The 16043-nt window shown below is 33.3% G+C and overlaps 2 long non-coding RNA genes across 2 annotated transcripts; both read right to left on the minus strand.

The window, feature by feature from the left end:
- Nucleotides 1-9706: 9706 nt before the first annotated feature.
- On the minus strand, nucleotides 9707-10512 carry LOC120426253 (uncharacterized). Its single transcript, XR_005606677.2, has 3 exons — nucleotides 10406-10512; nucleotides 10241-10346; nucleotides 9707-10184 (listed from the first exon to the last, which is right to left on the minus strand). It is a non-coding gene; the product is annotated as an uncharacterized LOC120426253 (long non-coding RNA).
- Nucleotides 10513-14535: 4023 nt separating this feature from the next.
- Nucleotides 14536-15021, minus strand: LOC128092427 (uncharacterized). Its single transcript, XR_008211758.1, has 2 exons — nucleotides 14964-15021; nucleotides 14536-14874 (listed from the first exon to the last, which is right to left on the minus strand). It is a non-coding gene; the product is annotated as an uncharacterized LOC128092427 (long non-coding RNA).
- Between the last annotated feature and the right edge of the window lie 1022 nt (nucleotides 15022-16043).

Here is a 16043-nt window from a genome sequence, read left to right on the forward strand (position 1 = left end):
CTGAATAATAGCTGTTTAGAATAATCTCATTGCAAATGTATATAAATGTTTGTTAAGTAATTTTGAATTATATTCATCACGTTCTCAAAAAAAACAAAAAGTTTGATACGAAAACATTCCCACAAAATGATCAGCAAATTTTGATAACTACCACCCTCCCCTCCCCTCCCCTAACCCGAGCAGGGGTAAATAACAATGGAATACCAAATTTTGGTATTACTTGGGCAAATAACAGCGACCAAAATGGTTGCCCAGTATTAGATGGTAAAATACCATGAAATCATACCAAAATCTTGTATGTGGAAGGGCACAACAATACCAAACCATGTTATTCCAAGAGTAAAATAACACCACAAAATAAAACCATTTCAAAACCAAGTTGAGGTCTTCTAGATTTTTGAACATTGCTTGAATATCAAAACTAGGTATTGCCATGGTTTTATTTTTAGGTATTCCCGCACCCTTTGAAAATCATATTTTGGTATTCCTGTGGTCTTCTTCCACACACAAGATTTTGAATGATTTCATGGTATTTTACCATGTATTACTGGGCAACCAAGGGCACATTTTGGTTGCTGGTATTTGCACAAGTAATATCAAAATTTGGTTTTTTCATGCCATTTATTAGTGCAGCAGTTGCAGTTACTTAAAAAAAGGGAAATGATCCAAATGCAACAGGCAAATCTACTCACCTGATGATTCCATGTTGTTCTCAGTGATATTCTTCACCACATCAAATACATTTGTCATTGATAAACGGCTTATCCTTGGAGTTCTTGAAGTTTCTGAAAAATAACATGATTGAAAAATAAGTGTTATTAAAATGAAATGTGTGTGTGTGTGTGCAACCAACCAAACGGGACCACGCGGTCACTTCTTACAAATTGAGTTGTTTCCATGTATTTTTAGATCTACATTCTATACATGCAAATAACTCGCATAGGCATTTGGAAGGTGTTAGCTCTGCCGAGCTTCGGTGACCCATTTCTACGCTGGCTAGCCGAGCGCGAGGTACTTCAGTTTTATCGACAAGCCCCGCCCTGAAGAACGTTTGCACCAATCGGGTTCAAACGTTATTTAGAACTTCTGAACCCTTGTCAAATGGACAAGAACCCAGCGCGTATATAGTTGATAGTAACAGTATTCCTAATTCCATTCATAGCTCACCAAGCCGTGATGGCCTAGTGGTTAGCATTTTTGCTTACCAATCCAAAGGACGGGGGATCGAACCCCGACTCGAGCGAGTTTGATTTTTCGTTCATGTTCAGAGTTTCAAGATTTATAATTCCTATGCTTTCTCGTTGGGAGCAGATGGGAATCGAACCCAGGACCATTCGCTTACAAAGCGAACACCGTGACCAGTCAGCCACGGCCGCTCCATAAGTGTTATTAAAATGAAATTCACCAAAATTCAATAATCTGTCGATTGACTCGTTTTACAAAGTAAATGGTTATCCCAACTAAGAGAAATTTCAACGATTTTAAAAAATTTCTTAGTGGGTATATAAAAAAAAATTAAAATCAGCTTTAACATTATTGGGTTTCAAGTCATTTTAGCGCAATATTAATTATCTTGTCAAAATTGGTAAAAAAATTCCCATAGTTTCAGAGGAATTTGATAAAACACTTTAATACCAAAATGTGGTATCCTGACTTAGAAAATTTTCCCTAATTACAAGTCATTTCTTTGGGGGGTATTATCAAAAATGTTTAAAATCAAGTTTGAAATTTAGTTTAAAATCCCCATTACACACACTGGTACACTGGTACAGTTTATTTTTCTATGCACAATGATACTTTGAGAGAGCACAGAGTTTAACTTGTTTTTTGAGATTTTAAAATAGTTTTTTGATTAATTTTGAAAAATTGGGATAGCGGCCTTTCATGACAGAAAGTACGTTGCTTGCCAGCTGGTTCAAAGGGAATTAGAGTTGATCTATTACAAAATGTTGACTTGTCAATTTATTTATTTGTTGTATGAAATCAAAAATTAAATATTCAGGAATTGTTCACAGGACCCTATGTAGGTACCACAAAACTGTGAACTTTTTGAGTTGAAAACTGAAAAATTCAATTATTTTTGGCATGTAAAGGTATTTATCCAAGAGAGTTATTTGAGGCATTCTAAGCGTTCTAAGGGTTTATTTTGGCCGATTTTAGCGTGACATACTTTATGGATGACGGCTATTCAACGCAAATATAAAGCTTTGACGTCTTCGACAAAGTTTGTGGAAATTGCTGCTGTGATTAGTATTTCGAAAAACAAATTTCACCGAAAGTAGGCCATGACAACGCTGAACAAAATTGTAGAACATGTCAAAGCTCGAAAATGCTTACTTTTAGCTCTAATCAATTAAGTTCGTCAAAATAGAGGAATTTGCCTTTTGGACAACTGTGCGTGCACTGTAACTTCACAAGGATTAGACTTAGGACAATGGTCAATATGGAGACTTTTATGTAAAATAGTCTGGAGAATCGATTCCCGTGTTTCGGTTTTTGAGAATTTTGACGTTTAAAGCACTAAAAAACCGTTTTAGTAAATGTACTTTTTTGTATTTTTTTTGAAGAGTTGCTCCATCCTACATTTTCGTGAGTTCTTTTTTTGTAACATTTTAGGGTATTTCGACAAAAATTTTGAACGAAAAAAAAATCGTGGGCTCTCCTTCAAATTTCACTATTAAACTTAAAAATCAATAAATCTCATAAAAGTGGCGTATACGTAGAATATATTATTATACGTAGAAAGTTTTGTTCTACCGGACTGAATGGTTAAAATTGCTTTTTTAATGCTTTTTGGTTTTTGATTTTTGTACAGAGTTTTACCGTTTTTTAAAATGAATATTACGTTTAATGTCATTCTTACACGAAATGTCAAAATTTGTATCGAAAATCTCAAGCACAACTTTTGATGTAATCATAAATAAATTTTGACCTTATTTAACATTATATTTGATGCACGTAACTGGAGCGTGTTTTTAGATGTATCTTTACATCAAACTTAATGTAATTTCACATGTTAAAACCTTAAATAAATTTCTTACACGTCTGAAGGTGACAATTCAAAACGTTAGTCACGAGGTCGTCCATGTTTGGCATCGCAAAGTTTTTTTTTCACTGAGGGACTCAGAAAATGTTTGGAATCTGCTACAAAAGGCCATGACGGCATAATCAAATTGCTGACAAAGGTAAGTTTTATTGTTTGCGGTCTAATCCCGATGAAAATTGCAGCTGGTGTGTTAATTTTTCTTTCAGGTGTCGAATATTGATTTTTATCAGGAAGAGCTGTCACGGCGGAACTAAAGATGGGACGTTCTCAGCAGCCATTCCAAAAAAGCTGCTTCAGAAGCGGCTGAGGGTCAAGAAACTAGAAGGTTTTTGCAGTCGTGACGGAATCCAGTTGGATTTGGTGACGTGCAATGAATAGTCAGGAAGAGTTAGTGTTTTTATCTTTAAAAAAATGGTGTTTTGTGAAATGTAAATGTGAATGTGCATAATCGCTTCCGATACGTGTAAAATAACACTGTCACGACTCGATTAATGAAACTTGTAATTGACAATCTGATGTAATTTTACGTCTTTTTTTACGTACGTGCATCATATTAGACGATTTTTTTTCGTTGTGTGTAGGTGGATCGATTTAAAATAAATGTGTGATTTAAAAATGTTAAATCCAAGATGGCGGCCAATATGGCGATGACGGAATATTGAAAAAAAAAATGCATTTTATTGTTTCATAGGCAAAACAATGTAATAGGGCCGAAGCCGAAGTGTAAACAAAGAGTCTATCCTGCTCACGTCAGTTGATGTTTACATTTGGAACGAGTAGGACAGACTCTTTGTTTACACTTCGGCTTCGGCCCTATTACAATGTTTTGCTAGAACTATTCAAATTTGATTAAAATGGGTGCAGAACTTGAATTTGATGTTTAAAACATGATTTTTTTTTGCTCTTGAGTCGATTATCCGAAGTCCTACAAACCTTCAGATAATCGAACTTCGGATAATCGATACTTCGGATAATCGAGGCTTCGGATAATCTAACCTGGACTGTACATGTTCCTGTAATGTCATGCTTATTTTTGAGTGGAATACATTTTCTCAGAGGATCAAGGTCACCGAAGCTTGCAAAAAAGGAATGTCACAATTTATTTAAGTGTCATATCTTTTGACAATCACGACGGAATTACAAACATATAAAAGGGTTTTAAAGGTAAAATTTGTTATCTAGTATTCAATCTAAAGAGTAACTAAATATCTTCTTCAACTCTCATCAATTAATTTTTCGTAGAACTCCACGTGCTCCCCCGGCTCTCCTCCGTGACGACGACGTGGTCTCCGGTGACGACGAAGTAGAACTGCAAAAGAGAACCAAGAACCACGCGCGATCGCGATGCTTGCTCGGCGGGGGAGATTGTGCTTAGTAGAGAAGGCCGTCACGGTCGGGGAGAGAGAGAGGTTGAGTCGAGCGAGAGTAGAACGATACACTCTTCCAGCTCCAACTCCTTAGCAAGCTGGGCCAGGCCAGGCTCGTAATGTAGGTCAAATTTTGCCATTGAACCGGTGACGTCACAGGGCGATGACCGCTCGCTCACGTTTCCGCGGTCGCGCTGGAATTGTGTGCGTGTGTGTGTGTGTTGTGAAGAGTTATGCTGGTGTGTGAATAAATTTTATAATTCCGCTTTTTTTGCTCTTCCTTTTGCGGTCTGAAAGGTGCTGCCCCCAGGGCGCTTAATGTGTGTGTGTGTGCGCACGTCAAATCGGGGAGAAAGAGGAAAGTATATAAATAAAGATACTTTTTATTACGGCCAAGTTCTGCGTTCTTTAAGGGGAGAACGATCGCGAATGTATAAAAAAAGCGCGTCTTAGACTTTGTGGCCAAATTTGGACTCCCGGATTGGCGTGGAGAAAGATCGTTATTTTTAGCCTAAATTGGGGACGGGTGGAGAAGCGCTGCTTGCCCGTGGGACTCTATTTTGCAAATCGTGGATCGAACATGGTGGTGTGTATTTTTGTATTTTTGTATTTTTGTATTTTTGTATTTTTGTATTTTTGTATTTTTGTATTTTTGTATTTTTGTATTTTTGTATTTTTGTATTTTTGTATTTTTGTATTTTTGTATTTTTGTATTTTTGTATTTTTGTATTTTTGTATTTTTGTATTTTTGTATTTTTGTATTTTTGTATTTTTGTATTTTTGTATTTTTGTATTTTTGTATTTTTGTATTTTTGTATTTTTGTATTTTTGTATTTTTGTATTTTTGTATTTTTGTATTTTTGTATTTTTGTATTTTTGTATTTTTGTATTTTTGTATTTTTGTATTTTTGTATTTTTGTATTTTTGTATTTTTGTATTTTTGTATTTTTGTATTTTTGTATTTTTGTATTTTTGTATTTTTGTATTTTTGTATTTTTGTATTTTTGTATTTTTGTATTTTTGTATTTTTGTATTTTTGTATTTTTGTATTTTTGTATTTTTGTATTTTTGTATTTTTGTATTTTTGTATTTTTGTATTTTTGTATTTTTGTATTTTTGTATTTTTGTATTTTTGTATTTTTGTATTTTTGTATTTTTGTATTTTTGTATTTTTGTATTTTTGTATTTTTGTATTTTTGTATTTTTGTATTTTTGTATTTTTGTATTTTTGTATTTTTGTATTTTTGTATTTTTGTATTTTTGTATTTTTGTATTTTTGTATTTTTGTATTTTTGTATTTTTGTATTTTTGTATTTTTGTATTTTTGTATTTTTGTATTTTTGTATTTTTGTATTTTTGTATTTTTGTATTTTTGTATTTTTGTATTTTTGTATTTTTGTATTTTTGTATTTTTGTATTTTTGTATTTTTGTATTTTTGTATTTTTGTATTTTTGTATTTTTGTATTTTTGTATTTTTGTATTTTTGTATTTTTGTATTTTTGTATTTTTGTATTTTTGTATTTTTGTATTTTTGTATTTTTGTATTTTTGTATTTTTGTATTTTTGTATTTTTGTATTTTTGTATTTTTGTATTTTTGTATTTTTGTATTTTTGTATTTTTGTATTTTTGTATTTTTGTATTTTTGTATTTTTGTATTTTTGTATTTTTGTATTTTTGTATTTTTGTATTTTTGTATTTTTGTATTTTTGTATTTTTGTATTTTTGTATTTTTGTATTTTTGTATTTTTGTATTTTTGTATTTTTGTATTTTTGTATTTTTGTATTTTTGTATTTTTGTATTTTTGTATTTTTGTATTTTTGTATTTTTGTATTTTTGTATTTTTGTATTTTTGTATTTTTGTATTTTTGTATTTTTGTATTTTTGTATTTTTGTATTTTTGTATTTTTGTATTTTTGTATTTTTGTATTTTTGTATTTTTGTATTTTTGTATTTTTGTATTTTTGTATTTTTGTATTTTTGTATTTTTGTTTTTTTGTATTGTTATATTCTTTCTTCAGTTATGTCATGGTTATTGTTTAATGTAAATTTCAAAGCAGATTTTCCTTAGCAGTTACCATGTCCCCAACTCTCTGTCTCTCTGCCAAAGTCCATCCAGGGTACAACTGCTCTTTACTATGCTTCGACTACATAACGACAGTGTTGGTGTGTGTGTGAGAGTATAATTTTTTGCATAATTTTTTTTATCAGCAGCTGCTACACATATCACGGGGGACCCGGAGACCGGGGCCCGAAACCTCCAGCTGCCGCTACGGAGAAAGGTCCCCAGCACCGCCAGCAGAAGAAGGGCCAGCGTGGAAGAGAGTTTTTAAAAACGCTTATTACTCCCGGTATGTTTGTATTAAACTTTAAGATAATTACGCCTCGAAAACCAGTAATTATAAACGGTTCCCCGTGCGGCGGGTTCGAGGGGGCCACGGCTCTCCGAGGAGGCCGCGGCGGCGTCCGAGAACCGGCCCGAGAGCCACTCCCGGGCTCGTGGTCCGAGAAGCGCCCAACCAGTTTCCATATACGTGGAGCAGGCCGTTGGAGCTTGGAGTTTGGAGTTCGGAGCCGCACAGAGACACTGGCCTGGCCGGGCCGGAGAGTGTATAGAGTAGATGAACACACCACACTCCTCTCCGGAGCGATAGCTTCGAACTTTGGCTTGCGGTCATTTACCCCGGAATGGTGGTGAGACCCACGAGCATCGGGGGGAGGTCTGGAGGGGTGGCTTCTTGGAGTCCCCCCCACTCACCCCCTCCGGGAGGAAAGGTTTGATAAAAAAAGGAAATAAATTTTCTTTCATAATTCTTTTCCATTTTGGAGAGTTCGTGTTGCATATATAGGAAGTAATATACATATGATTTCAACTCTTGGAGCCCCAGCATCGTAACTGGTTTGACGACGACGCGTTTGAAGCAGTTGGAGTTGCAACAACGCGGAACTTAAACACACGGGAAACCTCGGATGGTGGCCGTTTGATTGATTTGGGGTGGACCCGCGGCGGCCGCTCTGGCTGCCTAATTGGGCTCCTCCAGCAAAGATGGATGGCTCTCTGCTGCGTACGTCGAGGCTACAATTTGGCAAGATTTAATTTGAGGGAAGCGACGCATCCATGGGCTTTGGGATGACCGGGAACTTGCTGGGGACCATTGCTAAAAGGGGCGTTTTATGGTTTGGTTCAACTTTGACGGAGGTCAATGTTGGCGATTGAACCCCGAAAGGTTTGTGATTTTGGGAGTAATGAAACAGGCAAACAATGTATTTCCAAAGATGTTATTTATAGTTGAAGCCTCATTATCTGAAAAGTTTCAATATGTTTTTTTCATTTTGGCTAATTAAACATCGAAAAAACATTTCTGTGCAATATACTGTACAGTGAACAGGTATAGATTAGGGTTGTCTACGTTTTTTGACATTTTTTACAAACTCATCTTCACAACTTGAACATTGAAAAACAATAAATTTTTATGCGTTTTTAGAAGAGTACACTTGAAATAACAACAGTTTTTTTTACCATTTTGGACACATTCGATCCGTCGTTATTATTTTTTTTTTAAAGTTTAGTTGATTACAAGAATTGTGGTTTTAAGAGAAAACCCTTCAAATAGTTTGGCTTTATCTTGCATAGTTTTGAAAATATTAATCATCAAACTTTAAAAATCAATTTTCTCGAAAAGTACTAAATGGTCGTTGCCACAAGATAGCACACAACAGACGGAATTGAGTTATCGGATTTTTTTCGCTGTTTTAGGATTTTGTTGTAATATTTTTTGATATCTTTCGTTCCGACCCTGTACTCGGTTCTAGTAAAAGATCCTCCGGAAACGGCGCCGGAACTGCCTCCGCTAAATTCGAAAGAAACAAAATATTTTTGGTGCTACTCCTGCTGTCAAAATTCCAGTACGAACACTTTGCCCTGGTTGCTGCGATTGCGGTATTCTAAATTTGCGATGTGGTTGCGCAGCTTGTTCTGCGGTTCGATGTGTTGCGCTGTTATTGGTTTGTTTGTTTTTGTTTAATTGTTGATGATTTTCTCGTTTCATGAGCGGTTTCTTGTTCCTGTTACATATTTTTCTGACGGATGGATTGGAGTTGCTAGTGTAGAAAATGGAATTGCATTGGTAAATTATTTTTGAAAAATATTTTTCCTTCAAATCTCGAGTGATTTTTTGTCAATTACAGATAAAACTGATGATATTGAAGATGGCGATTACGACGATGATGATGATGATAGACGAAGCTGATGACGACGATGATTGAATAGACACAGAGTTTGTCGCTCTATAACTGTTGACACCGCATGAGACCGTTGAATCCACAGCATCTCCTTCAAGCATCACAGGAAGTGGGGGAATTGTGTTAGTAGGGGAAGGAAAGGGAAGGTCAGGATTCATCTTGGTAGATGATATGAACAGAAAGGGAAACATAATCGTTGCCTTCCGAGCTTCGACGCTATGAGAAGGACTTAATTATTTACTCAATTCCGTATGTTTTACTTCTAACCGTCGGCGTGCCATCCGAGCAACGATGCTATGGGAAGGGCTTTCAAAACGAAATGAAATGTTAGGTAACGTATTATTCATTATCATGTAAACCTCAAATAGTGCTGATACACCGAAATGTTTCAATCGATTTCATTAAATTCAACAAACTTCAACACGAATTTGTCCAGTCCGGACCGCGAACAACCGGCTCAACTACAGAAATTCAAACTATACACGACGACGCGAAGCCTTCTATCAATAAATTAAAAAAAAAACTTCCACTACTATCTCGCGGATTCTCGCGCGTCGATTCGCCCACCGATCTCCCCCACGAACTCCACACGACTGAAGGCCAAACTTCCAAGGCCACGACGCGACACCTTTTTTCAATGAATTCCAGAATCTTCTAGCACTTTTTCGCGGAATCGCGCGCGTCGTTTTGCCCACCGATCTCTCCCACGAACACCACACGACTGACCATGAAAACATGAAGTTTTGAAATCTTTATAACTTGAAATCTTAAAATCTGGAAGTTTTGAAATCTTGAAATCTTGAAAGTATATGAGTTTTATAATTCGCATGAAAATCGAAAAACATCAACAAAAAACTTCTGGAAATTGATTCGTTCTTGGAAACAGTTTATTCTGGGACTGGTCCATTCTGGCGAATGGATTTCTGGTAAAATGGGGTAGAACCGTGCAGTACTGAGTTTTGCGTGACACTGCATCTGTGGGGAAATTACTAAAGGTTGATTGAATCACGCATTCTGCACGGAGAAAAAACCGTTCCGAAAATCGTGAACAATGTACCACGAAATCGGGAACAACGTGATATTCCATGGTACGAGAACGTACCATGAACACTTTCCATGAACAAATCGCAAATCGTGAACGTTTGTTCACGCGGTTTAGAAATTGAAGCACTCTAGCGGATAAAAATGGTACTACGTTTTGGGTTGGTGTCTGTGGTGTAGTATTTCTTGATGACTCTGCCATCTGGTGGCCATTTTTGAGCTCAGGGAAATGCGTTGCCATCTGGTGGCCAGTAACCAAACTACAAAAATCATCATGGCGTTGAATTGAAATTAATTAATTTTTTATTGACAAAAACACATCACTTCACAAATAAACACTCTTTTTTTTTGCTGCCTGCAGTAAAAAATCACACATGGCTGGACCTGGTGGTTCAATCTGGTGGCTCTCCCGATTTTTGTTGCGCCGATGAAGACGGGAAGGTTAGAAGATGCCAGTGGCCGCCTGGATGAATCTGGCGCGGGAACATCTGTAAAGTATGCTTTTGCTAACAAAATTTTCAGCATCAAACATAGAAAAACTTACCGAAATATTTGAAAAAATGGCAATCCGGACAGAAAATTCTGTAGGATCTTCGCCGATGGCCTAAAACAGCGGTCATAATCGGTTGAATCGGATGGTTTCGTCGATGCTGTAAAGTAAGGAAACTAATCAACTTATATCAAAGAAAACATTCTTAAATTTACTTACCTCAATAATTTGCCACATCCGCTTGCCAGCCACAACACCTAGTTCAGGTTTTCTCCGGCAACCTGAACTAGGAACAATTTGGTTCCTCCCGCTGCTGCGGTTTTTTTTCAAGCACGCTCTTGACGTTTGAAATGGAACGAGCCGTGGGCTCATTCACAAATGGCGCAGTGTCAAATGAAACAGGGGTAGTTCAGATATTACGTTTTTCAAAAAATATTAATATTTGATAAATATTTTTCTCCAACTATAAAGTTAATGTTTATTATGATTTGATATTTTTGCGAGAAAAAAAAGTTTTTGCTGTGCTGTACATTGTAATTTCATAAAAGTTCAAAATATTTTTAAACTAGTCCAAACATGTTAAATGTGATTATCAATGCTGAAAAAGGCATTTTAGATTGTTCTCAGTTGATTAGACTTCTATTTCCATTGACATTTTGATATTTATTTTTTTTTAATATTTTTTTACTCCCTGATTTTTCGGACCAATTTTAAAGGGGGGGATGGCGACATAAACTTTGATAAATATTTGCAACGGCCTTAATGTTAAAAAGTTTAAATGTTTAAATGTTTAAATGTTTAAATGTTTAAATGTTTAAATGTTTAAATGTTTAAATGTTTAAATGTTTAAATGTTTAAATGTTTAAATGTTTAAATGTTTAAATGTTTAAATGTTTAAATGTTTAAATGTTTAAATGTTTAAATGTTTAAATGTTTAAATGTTTAAATGTTTAAATGTTTAAATGTTTAAATGTTTAAATGTTTAAATGTTTAAATGTTTAAATGTTTAAATGTTTAAATGTTTAAATGTTTAAATGTTTAAATGTTTAAATGTTTAAATGTTTAAATGTTTAAATGTTTAAATGTTTAAATGTTTAAATGTTTAAATGTTTAAATGTTTAAATGTTTAAATGTTTAAATGTTTAAATGTTTAAATGTTTAAATGTTTAAATGTTTAAATGTTTAAATGTTTAAATGTTTAAATGTTTAAATGTTTAAATGTTTAAATGTTTAAATGTTTAAATGTTTAAATGTTTAAATGTTTAAATGTTTAAATGTTTAAATGTTTAAATGTTTAAATGTTTAAATGTTTAAATGTTTAAATGTTTAAATGTTTAAATGTTTAAATGTTTAAATGTTTAAATATTTAAATGTTTAAATGTTTAAATGTTTAAATGTTTAAATATTTAAATGTTTAAATGTTTAAATGTTTAAATGTTTAAATGTTTAAATGTTTAAATGTTTAAATGTTTAAATGTTTAAATGTTTAAATGTTTAAATGTTTAAATGTTTAAATGTTTAAATGTTTAAATGTTTAAATGTTTAAATGTTTAAATGTTTAAATGTTTAAATGTTTAAATGTTTAACAATTTTACAATTGTACAATTTTACAATTTTACAATTTTACAATTTTACAATATTACAATTTTACAATTTTACAATTTTACAATTTTACAATTTTACAATTTTACAATTTTACAATTTTACAATTTTACAATTTTACAATTTTACAATTTTACAATTTTACAATTTTACAATTTTACAATTTTACAATTTTACAATTTTACAATTTTACAATTTTACAATTTTACAATTTTACAATTTTACAATTTTACAATTTTACAATTTTACAATTTTACAATTTTAAAATTTTACAATTTTACAATTTTACAATTTTACAATTTTACAATTTTACAATTTTACAATTTTACAATTTTACAATTTTACAATTTTACAATTTTACAATTTTACAATTTTACAATTTTACAATTTTACAATTTTACAATTTTACAATTTTACAATTTTACAATTTTACAATTTTACAATTTTACAATTTTACAATTTTACAATTTTACAATTTTACAATTTTACAATTTTACAATTTTACAATTTTACAATTTTACAATTTTACAATTTTACAATTTTACAATTTTACAATTTTACAATTTTACAATTTTACAATTTTACAATTTTACAATTTTACAATTTTACAATTTTACAATTTTACAATTTTACAATTTTACAATTTTACAATTTTACAATTTTACAATTTTACAATTTTACAATTTTACAATTTTACAATTTTACAATTTTACAATTTTACAATTTTACAATTTTACAATTTTACAATTTTACAATTTTACAATTTTACAATTTTACAATTTTACAATTTTACAATTTTACAATTTTACAATTTTACAATTTTACAATTTTACAATTTTACAATTTTACAATTTTACAATTTTACAATTTTACAATTTTACAATTTTACAATTTTACAATTTTACAATTTTACAATTTTACAATTTTACAATTTTACAATTTTACAATTTTACAATTTTACAATTTTACAATTTTACAATTTTACAATTTTACAATTTTACAATTTTACAATTTTACAATTTTGCAATTTTACAATTTTACAATTTTACAATTTTACAATTTTACAATTTTACAATTTTACAATTTTACAATTTTACAATTTTACAATTTTACAATTTTACAATTTTACAATTTTACAATTTTACAATTTTACAATTTTACAATTTTACAATTTTACAATTTTACAATTTTACAATTTTACAATTTTACAATTTTACAATTTTACAATTTTACAATTTTACGATTTTACAATTTTACAATTTTACAATTTTACAATTTTACAATTTTACAATTTTACAATTTTACAATTTTACAATTTTACAATTTTACAATTTTACAATTTTACAATTTTACAATTTTACAATTTTACAATTCTGGAGTTTTTTTTGATTAGGTCCTATAAACATATGAAAGACAATAGTTTATTGGTCCTTTTCAAAAAAAACTCTGGAATTTTACAATTTTACAATTTTACAATTTTACAATTTTACAATTTTACAATTTTACAATTCAAATTGATTTGCTTGATTGTTTAAATTATTAAAAAATAATTAAATTCATTTATGTTTGATTTATTTGAACTTATCTTAATGACCCTATTTGCTCAAGGACCCTATTTGGATTCACTTCTTTGACGTCATCCGAAGGCCAAAGTCGGGCGCAACGAAACATGTCAGTGCGTGATTTCGTTTGCTCCTTCGCATGCAGCCGACGAAATTCCACCTGCAGATAGCGCTGATTCCTAGACACAAACTCTGGTACACAACGCCATCTAACGAAAACAATGTGTAAACTTCTAAACATAAAATGTGTTCCCGATTTTGTGAACACTGTTCACGATATCGTAAACATTTTAACATGATTTCGTGATCAAGTTCATGATTTCATGAACATTGAATGTGCGCGAAAACATGAACATTTGTTCACGAATTTCGGAACGGTTTTTTCTCCGTGTGGAATGGAAAAAAAATATTTATTTAACTTTTAGAAAATATCAGGGCAAATTTCAAAAATATCTGAAAACTTTAATTTCACTACCCTGCAACACTTTCTTCCTGAGTGAAACTGTCGCACGCCACCACGTCCAGCAAACCCTGCTTGCCATATTCCCAGCCATGCGCCAGTCTCTCGAAAAAGGACGAAGTTCAGCGCGGTAATTTTCATAATTGTGGGAAACTGCCTCAACTTGATTCTCATTTTCGGGGACACGGTCATTATAAATCAACTGCTTAAATTTACGATCCCCCCCTCCACCCTTTCTCCACCAATTTTCACCTCGCACCGTCAACCATGACATTGTCATCTTCATTGGCCTCAACGCACAGTAAAAAGTGATATTTTATTTTAAAATTACAACTTTGAAGATCCATGTATTTATCTTGAATAAATTTCAAAAAATATCTACTAGATTTTTTAATTTTTTGCTGTGCCTTACTTATGCCCGCTAAAAAATTACACGGTCAAGCTGATTTTTTTTGATTCGCTGTCCGTCGTTGGCCGGGTTGTCAATCTGGGCCCACAACGACCGTCGATCGCCGCCCTGGGGCCATTTCTTTCTTTCTCCTTGACACAGAGTGAAAATCCCGGCTCGGAGTTCGAGGCAGCACCACTACCGTGTGGCGACAGGTAAAAAAGATTGGCCAATCAAAAGCGCTTCGCCGAATAATGCATTTTTTTTCTCTCCGGTTGATTACGACGGGTATGGACGGAAGTATTGTTCTTGGACTGGAAAGGATAAGAATCATAACTTTATTGTCTTCAAAATTGGATGAATTTAGGTTGTTTTATTTTAACATTCCAGTCAAGATTTATTTTTGAAAAATTCAAAAACATTTTTTCACACTGGTGGGTGAATCCAATGTGCATCCTTTTTGGCGGTCGAATGGGACCCTGAATCGTGGCAGCATTTTCCTTTTTTCTCCGTGGTCAGCGTGGAGGTCATCAGGGCCGGTAGTGCCGATGATCTTGTCAACCCAACACCTGCCCTTGCCAGGCCAAACCACTCTCCTAATTGGCCCCGTGCAGCGCCCCATGGAAATTAGCAGCAACTTTCGGTTCGCTGCTGTTGTACTGGTTTGCCACAAATCCTAAAAAAATCCGATTGTTAAATTTGGTCAATTATCTTTGGAAGCCGCGGGAAACGGTCGATTTGACTATTTTCAAATGAAAGACTGACATTTGACAGCCACCCAAAAGATTTTCCCGATCGTTGATCGCAGGAGCCAATTATTTTCAAACGCAAAAAAGGGCCCCCCGTAACCATGGTGGCCATAGTTACGTGAAAATAACAAGCTGAAATCTCACTTGGTAAAGTGCGCACCCCCCAACCAGCCATACCAGCTCGAGCCGTTGTTGTGTACAGACGCTTATTGATATCACTGACGAACTGACGTGCCACCCCATACATAGGGGAAATAAACCCATTTTAAGCCTAATAAGCGGTCTTGTTTGAATGATGCTGGATGATCTGGAGTGTTCCTTGAAATTCATTAAAACCAAGTACACCAACGAGTAGAGCAACTTTTTGTGAACATTTCTGTTTATTTTCAGTTTTATTAAAAGTTATGCTATTCTTTTTACAAGCATTTTAAAAAAATATTTCAAAAACGCATTCCAATCAGTCGTGTGCATTGGGCCACGCCCATTTTTCTATTTTCAGCTTAGTTCTTTTTTTCTTCCAACGTTCGTTTGGGTCTGCTTCGTGCTGCCAAAATTGATGAAATTTTGAGCGAACACTCACGAAAAGTAGCATTTATAGAGAAAGTTTCCTGGCAACACCACAAGCGCTGCTGGTGGTGGTGGCCACCCTTTGTTCATTATTTGCCTTCGCTTCTCGCTCGGTTTTCTTCAGGCTTCGCTTGGAATGGGTCATCAAGATTGAAACGTCAAAAGACTTGGCGCGTTTGTTTTTTTGATGGCCCTTGCTAATTATTTACATGTTTCGGGATTATTTTTCAAGTGAGTGACTAACTAATGTGCAAAAGAACATGTTGCCGGTAGTTGGAAGCAATTTTATATCTTAAGCGCTTTGATAACGTTAGCGCAAGTGAAAAGATATTGATGGCGACTTTCGTTAAGCAGTTAACCTCTGATCTTGCGTGTGGATGTGTGTGCCACCAAAATGATGAGAAATGGTCTCGCAAAATAGAAATTATGATCAAAAGTGCATTAAATTTGATCTTTTTGGCCAGTAAGTGGCATACATTTGCGTGCTTACTCGAGGCGGTGCTGTTGCTGGTAAGTTTACAGCCTAAAT

This window comes from Culex pipiens, chromosome 1, assembly GCF_016801865.2.
Source record: "Culex pipiens pallens isolate TS chromosome 1, TS_CPP_V2, whole genome shotgun sequence".
Classification (NCBI taxonomy): Eukaryota; Metazoa; Arthropoda; class Insecta; order Diptera; family Culicidae; genus Culex; species Culex pipiens.